Source organism: Eriocheir sinensis, chromosome 34 (genome assembly GCF_024679095.1).
Source record: "Eriocheir sinensis breed Jianghai 21 chromosome 34, ASM2467909v1, whole genome shotgun sequence".
In the NCBI taxonomy this organism is placed as follows: Eukaryota; Metazoa; Arthropoda; class Malacostraca; order Decapoda; family Varunidae; genus Eriocheir; species Eriocheir sinensis.
Window position 1 is genome coordinate 10,963,013 of NC_066542.1, and position 7,483 is coordinate 10,970,495.

Consider the following 7,483-nt stretch of genomic DNA (forward strand, 5'->3'; position numbering starts at 1 on the left):
CTTTTTCTTCTTCTTTTACTTCTTTTTCTTCTTCCTATTCTTCTTTCTTCTTCTTCTTCTTCTTCTTCTTCTTCTTCTTCTTCTTTTTGTTTCTTCTTTTTCCTCTTCTTCTTTTTCTCCTTCTTCTTCTTCTTCTTCTTCCTCTTCTTCCTCTTCTTCTTCTTTTTCTTCTACTTCTTGTTTTTCCTCTTCTGTCTATAAGAAATCAAACCCTTCAGAAAAATCCACACTCCTCCTCCCCCCCTCCCTCCACATTCACTCTTCCTCCACCCAACCCCCTCCTGCATCCTCCCTCCCTCTCCCCCTCCCCCTCCGTCCTCTCCACCTGTCCACCTTCAGCCCTGCAGGTAAGCCACTCGTGTCCTTTTCCCACGCTCAGGTGACACGCGGCTCAAGGTCATCTTAGGTCTATCTCCCCCCCCCCCCTCCCAGTACCCCCCGCGGCGTTAGTCTCGAGGCTAGGGGCTTAGGGCGAGGTGCTGGGGGACGGGGGAGCATTGATGATGGTTTTCCGGCGATGTCTCTGTTGCAGGGATTTTTGGCCCTTGTTTTCTATTATATTCTATTATTATTTTATGTTATTAGTTTCTGTTATCTTTTATTATGAGTGTTCGTCAATAATAATGTGGGTGATTTGTGTTTTCTGAGCCGTTTTTTCAGGCCATTGTTAGTTTTTTACTTTTTTCTGTTATGTTGTCCCAATACTAATACTAATACCAATATCAACACACTAATACTAACACTAATACCAATACTAACACTAATACTAACACTAACACTAATACTAACACTAATACTAATACTAACACTAATACTAATACTAACACTAATACTAATACTAACACTAATGCCAATACTAACACTAATACTAATACTAACACTAATACTAATACTAACACTAATACCAATACTAACACTAATACTAACATTAATACCAATATTAATACTAATACTAACACTAATACTAACACTAATACTAATACTAACACTAATGCCAATACTAACACTAATACTAATACTAACACTAACACTAATACTAACGCTAATACTAATACTAACACTAATGCCATTACTAACACTAACACTAATACTAACGCTAATACTAATACTAACACTAATACCAATACTAACACTAATATTAACACTAATTCTAATACTAACACTAATACTAATACTAACACTATTACTAACACTAATACCAATCAGGGTTGGATCAAATACTGATTTTTTATAAGTCAAATACAAATAAAAATACTTTTGTTCGGGATTCCAAAAATACAAATACAAATACAAATACTTTTATTCCTGAATCTAAAAATACAAATACAAATACAAATACTTCTATTCCTGAATATAAAAATACAAATACAAAAAAAAGGTTCAGGTTTTTTTCAAGGACACACACACACACACACACACACACACACACACTTAATCAGGACTGAAACGCGTATTCCCACTCTTTCCTCACCCCTGCTATTCTCTCTCTCTCTCTCTCTCTCTCTCTCTCTCTCTCTCTCTCTCTCTCTGTAAAGTACGTAACAATAGAGAGCGGAGAATGAGTTTTGAACGCTCGACGAAGTTTAAGAAATGTGCCGTAAGGTTGTGACGGAAACTGAAGTGCTAAAAGGTGCCGCCTCGCTAGCTACTGCGTACCACTTGCTGCTATACTGTTATCATCATTATTGAGCACCGTGAATGGGGTATACCCGGAAGAGTACAAATATCAGTAATTATACAAAGTCTCTTACTCTGCCACATTCAAGACACAGATAATCAAAAGGATAAAGATTGGGGAGCAGCGACGTAGCGATCTTTTTTTTTTCTGTATCCTCTTATTTTGGCCCTTGAGCTTTCTGTCTTCTGTGTTGAAAAAAAAAATGCAAAGTCTTTACCTCATCGATTTCCATTTTTTTTTTAGCAAACTCTTTATCATTGTTAGCTACCATGTGTTATTTTATTTTTTTCACTTGACGCTTTTCTTCGTTTTATTTTTTGGATGCAGAGGGGGAGGGGGGGGGAACCATTATAATCCAAATTCTTCCTATTACTCTGTCCTACCTCCCCCCTCCCTCCCTCCCTCTTCTTGCCTCCCTACCCCCGTCCTTCCCTTCCAGCTCAAGGTCGGACCGGAACTAAGGAAACAATGAAAAAAAAAATTGTGGCAGGAAAACGTGTAGGTAGAACTGACCATGACTGATGACGGACTAGATAAGTAAACAAATAAATAAGATGAACAAATAAGATAAACAAATAAACAAATAAAAGATATAGAGATAGAACTTATTTTTATTTATGCGGATTTTTTTATTTTTTTTATTTATCTACTTTTGCCCTTGAGCTGCTTCCTTAACTGCAAAAAGAAAAAAAAAGATGGATAGATAAACATAATGATAGATAGCCATGCAGATAAATAGATAAAGAGTCAGACAAATACATGTTCGATCGTTAGATGATTTGATAGTTAGTTAGTTAATAGGTAGTCCAATAGTACCCTTGTATAGCATCCTTAGTTAGATAGGTAGTTAGATAGGTAGTTTAATAGTTAGACAGTTTGAATTAGTTAGTTAGTTCGTTAATTTTACTGTGTTCTGTATTTGTTTATTTATTTATTTATTTGGATTATTTTTTTGTTTTTGTTTTATTTTATTTTGGTGTTTTTCTTTTTCTTTTTGTTTCTTTTTCCTCTTCTTTTCTTTATCTTTTTCTTTGTTTTCTTGCTGTTGTTTTTCTTTTTTGATGTTCTTTTATTTCATATCATCCTCTTGTTGATGTTCATTGGTCTGGGTGAGCCGCTTTCCTCCCAGAAGAGACCCACCCATAATTTTGGTGATGTTAGTTAGGGGCCGAAAGGTGGATGATGTTTCTTATATTTTTTTTCTCTTGATGTTTTTCTTCTTGTTTTTCTTTTCCGATGTTTTTTCTGTTCTTTTTCTTCTTATTTCTTTTCTTCGTGTTTTTTTAATGTTCTTTTATTTCATATCATCCTTTTGTTGACGTTCTTCGTTGGTCTGGGTGAGCCGCTTTCCTCCCAGAAGAGACCCACCCATAATTTTGGTGATGTTAGTTTGGGGCCGAATGGTGGATGATGTTTCTTTGTATGTTACTTTTCTTGATGTTCTGTTATTGTTGTTACTTTTCTTTTGCGATGTTTTTTTGCTCTTTTTTCCCCTATTTTTTGGTGTTCTTTTCTATATCATCCCTCTTTGATGTTCTTTGGTCTGGATGAGCCTCTTTCTCCCCAGAAGAGACCCACCCATAATTTTGGTGATGTTAGTTTGGGGCCGAATGGTGGATGATGTTTCTTTGTATGTTACTTTTCTTGACGTTGTTCTGTTATTGTTGTTACTTTTCTTTTTCGTTGTTTTTCTCTCTTTTTCCCATTTTTTTGGTGTTCCTTTCTATATCATCCCTTTTTGATGTTCTTTGGTCTGGATGAGCCTCTTTCTCCCCAGAAAAGACTCACCCATAATTTTGGAGATGTTAGGGCCTGAAGGTGGATGATCTGTGTTTTTTATTTTATTTTCTTGATGTTTTGTTACTATATTTTCCTTTTTCTGGTGTTCCTTTTTATTTTCCTTTTCTTTGGTGTTCCCATCACGTGGATTGTCTACGACATCTAACGAGCACCACAAGCCCAGTTTATTGTTCAGGTTGCTCTCCTAGGCAGACTGCCTACCACGGCTGACGAGCTCCACCTGCCCAGGTTTATTGTTCGGAGTTTGTTCTCCTAGGCAGACTGCCTACCACGGCTGACGAGCTCCACCTGCCCGGGTTTATTGTTCGGAGTTTGCTCTCCTAGGCAGACTGCCTACCACGGCTGACGAGCTCCACCTGCCCGGGTTTATTGTTCGGAGTTTGCTCTCCTAGGAATAATACCTAACACGGCTCACGAGCACAACCTGCCCGGGTTTTATGTTCGGAGTTTGCTCTCCTAGGTAGACTGCCTACCACGGCTGTCGAGCTCCACCTGCCCGGGTTTATTGTTCAGGTTTGCTCTCCTAGGTGTATTACCTATGACGGCTCACGAGCCCAACCTGCCCGGTATTATTGTTCGGAGTTTGCTCTCCTAGGTGTATTACCTATGACGGCTCACGAGCCCAACCTGCCCGGGTTTATTGTTCGGAGTTTGCTCTCCTAGGTGTATTACCTATGACGGCTCACGAGCCCAACCTGCCCGGGTTTATTGTTCGGAGTTTGCTCTCCTAGGTGAATTGCCTACCACGGCTAACGAACCTCACCTGCCCGGGTTTATAATCAGGTTTGCTCTCCTAGGTGAACTGCTTTCGCTAACGACCTCCACCTGCCCGGGTTTGTAATCAGGTTTGCTCTCCTAGATGAATTGCTTTCGCTAACGACCTCCACCTGCCCGGTTTTGTAATCAGGTTGCTCTCCTAGGTGAACTGCTCACGCTAACGACCTCCACCTGCCCGGTTTTGTAATCAGGTTTGCTCTCCTAGATGAAATGCTTTCGCTAACGACCTCCACCTGCCCGGGTTTATTGTTCAGGTTGCTCTCCTAGGTGTATTACCTATGACGGCTCACGAGCCCAACCTGCCCGGGTTTATTGTTCGGAGTTTGCTCTCCTAGGTGAATTGCCTACCACGGCTAACGAACCTCACCTGCCCGGGTTTATTGTTCGGAGTTTGCTCTCCTAGGTGAATTGCCTACCACGGCTAACGAACCTCACCTGCCCGGGTTTGTTGTTCGGAGTTTGCTCTCCTAGGCAGATTGCCTACCACGGCTAACGAGCCCCACCTGCCCGGCGTTGTAGCCGAAAGATCTCCGGCACCTCCGTCGGGGTCCCGATGGACGCCGAGGCGCCCTGCCGGGAGCCCTCCAGTCCTGCCATGCTCGCCTGGGAGACCTTGGGCTCGCTGGCGCTCCACCGCCCCGCCGATTCGAATAGGGCGGATGCAAGAACTCGCTTCTTAAAACTACCAGACTGGATTATAAAATTAATCATAAATGCCGTGAAGGCGCCGGTCACCGGTTCTTGGATGAAGGACCGATGGGCCTCGGGGACTCGCACAAGCATCATAAGGAATCCTCGCCGCGGCTTCCGGCGCAGCATCCTTTTCCCTTTTCTTTCTTACTTCCAATTTTTCTTTTTAATTATATTTTCTTTCTCTGATTGACTGATTGATTGATTTTACATAGCAAGAATTGGTTCACTAATTAACGTCTTTCAGGTACATTGCATTCACACACCTGCTGAGGGAGAACACCAGTGAACGTGTTGACTCACGAGGACGGCCCACTAAAGTTTCCTAACATTTGTATTGGGCTGCCACTTCTCTTTAGTCGTCTGTTCCTCTATTTTTCTCTTCTTTATTTTATTCTATTTCTCCCTTTCTTTCATCCTTGCTCTTATACATATATTTCTTTCAAACTTCTTCATCAGGCCCCTTTCCTTTCCATTCTCCCTCCCCTTCATCTCCCTCCATCCCTTTCATCCCCCTCGCCTCCCGCCCTTTGCTCTTTTTCTGTTATCATCACGACAGCTGTTTAATTTCTCTGCGGGACTTTTTTTTATATTCGTGGATGTGACATGCTTCCCGGGGCGTCCATGTTGCTGCACAGCACCCTAGAATATCCTTGGCAAAGTGCTTCAAATTTTTTAAGCTTTTTGCATCACGCCAGTACCTCAGTGGATTGACATCAAAAGGCAAAACACCTTCTTCTAGGTACGTTTCAAGTTCTGCCTTCACCACTGTAGTGTCATTTGTTGATGCACTTGCTATCATTTGCCCAGCTGGAGGCATGTAGGCAAAAAGACGAGGTCGTGTTGCACTCATGCCAGCCGAAAAGACGAAAGGCTCACTCTCTTGAAATGTTTTCTTCTTCAAGGTCGACTGAGTTGACTCGGAAATAATTAGGTCCACAATCTTGGAAACCTTTTCCTTTTGTATTTTCTTACATGGCATCCATGCCAGCTTAAACCAGGACCCCATGACAGCTGCGGCAATGACATCAGTCCTCTCAAGAAATGGATGCAACCTTTTTTTGATAGGTGACTGTAGTGCATTTGCCAAGTTAAAGCAGTAGATCGGTTTATTGTCTCTCTCGTCGTCTTCACTCACATCTCATCCCCTATGCCTCCCATTTCCACGACGTCACACATTTTTGCGGGCGGATCCTTCTTCCGAGCCGCCCATCCCTCAGTAACTCCCTAAATCCTCTCCTGCTCCTCCTCCATGTGACCTGAGGTTAATTTCCTTCGCCTTCAACCTTCATCTGTTTCCTCCTCCGCCTTAACGTGGCTTAACATTATTTCTTTTTCTATTTTCTTAACAGTATTTATCCTCCTCAAATGGTTTTGACTCGAAATATAAATACAAATACAAAATACTTTTTTTCTGGGTGCCAAAATACAAATACAAATACAAAATACTTTTTTCTCTGGATGTCAAAATACAAATACAAATACAAATACATTAAAATTGTATTTAAATACAATTCAAATACAAATACAATTTTATTTGATCCACCCCTGATACCAATACTAACATTAATACTAACACTAACACTAATACTAACACTAATACCAACACCAACACTAATACTAACACTAATACCAACACCAACACTAATACTAACACCAACACTAATACAACGTTAAAAAAAATATATGGCGATGTTGTTCTCTCCAGCGACTTCGTTATACAGTTCGCTATCTTCGCCCTGACCTCTGGCGGGCGGCGACACGGTTAGGGCTGCCGCGGGGAAGTTGTCTGCGTGGTGGCTCAGTTGGGCATTTTTTTAGGTAAGCTCTGGGCGTGATGGTTTCCCGCGGCACGTTTCTTGGACTGAGCCTTTGGTGTGTTTTTGAGGTCTTGGTTGTTTCCTTTTTCCTTCCTTCCTTCGTTCCCTTGAGACTTCTTATCCTTCTTGCTTCCTTCCTTCGTATGGTTTGTTCTTTCTTTCTTTTTCTCTCTTTCTTTCCATTTGAAACCTTTTATTCTCCTTTATCCTCCCTTCCTTCCTTCCTTCCTTCCTTCTTTTCTTAGGCTTAAAACCTTCTATCCTTCTCTCTCCCTTCAACCTTCCTTCCTTCCTTCGTCTCTTCCTTTCCTTTCTTCCTTTCTTCATTCCTTCTCTTCCCATTAGAGGCCTTCTATCCTCCTTTCTTCCTTCCTCCCTTCCTTCCTTCCTTCCTTCTTTTCTTAGGCTTAAAACCTTCTATCCTTCTTTCTCCCTTCAATCTTCCTTCCTTCCTTCCTCTCTTCTTTTCCTTCCTTCCTTCCTTCCTATCTTCCTTCCACTTGAGACCTTCTATCATCCTTTTTTCCTGCCTTCTTTCAGTCTCCCATCCAGTTTTTTTTATTATTTTAAGAAGCAGATTCATATGAGACGAGTAGAGTTGGGCCAGAAGAAAAGATTAGGTTTTGCAATCCCCTCCGGAAAGAATTAAAATCAAATGACGAAAGAAGATGCAAGAAAAATTAGATTGATCCAGAGTTTGCTAGTCGAAGGAGTGAAA

The 7,483-nt window shown here is 41.3% G+C and overlaps 1 long non-coding RNA gene across 3 annotated transcripts; it reads right to left on the bottom strand.

The window, feature by feature from the left end:
• Positions 1-3,729: 3,729 nt before the first annotated feature.
• On the bottom strand, positions 3,730-4,970 carry LOC127007070 (uncharacterized). 3 transcript variants are annotated; one of them, XR_007760059.1, is made up of 3 exons: positions 4,623-4,970; positions 4,106-4,173; positions 3,730-3,834 (listed from the first exon to the last, which is right to left on the bottom strand). It is a non-coding gene; the product is annotated as an uncharacterized LOC127007070 (long non-coding RNA). The 3 variants fall into 3 exon arrangements; XR_007760060.1 differs by having other exon boundaries at positions 4,106-4,241; positions 4,555-4,692; XR_007760061.1 differs by having other exon boundaries at positions 3,748-3,766.
• Positions 4,971-7,483: the final 2,513 nt, after the last annotated feature.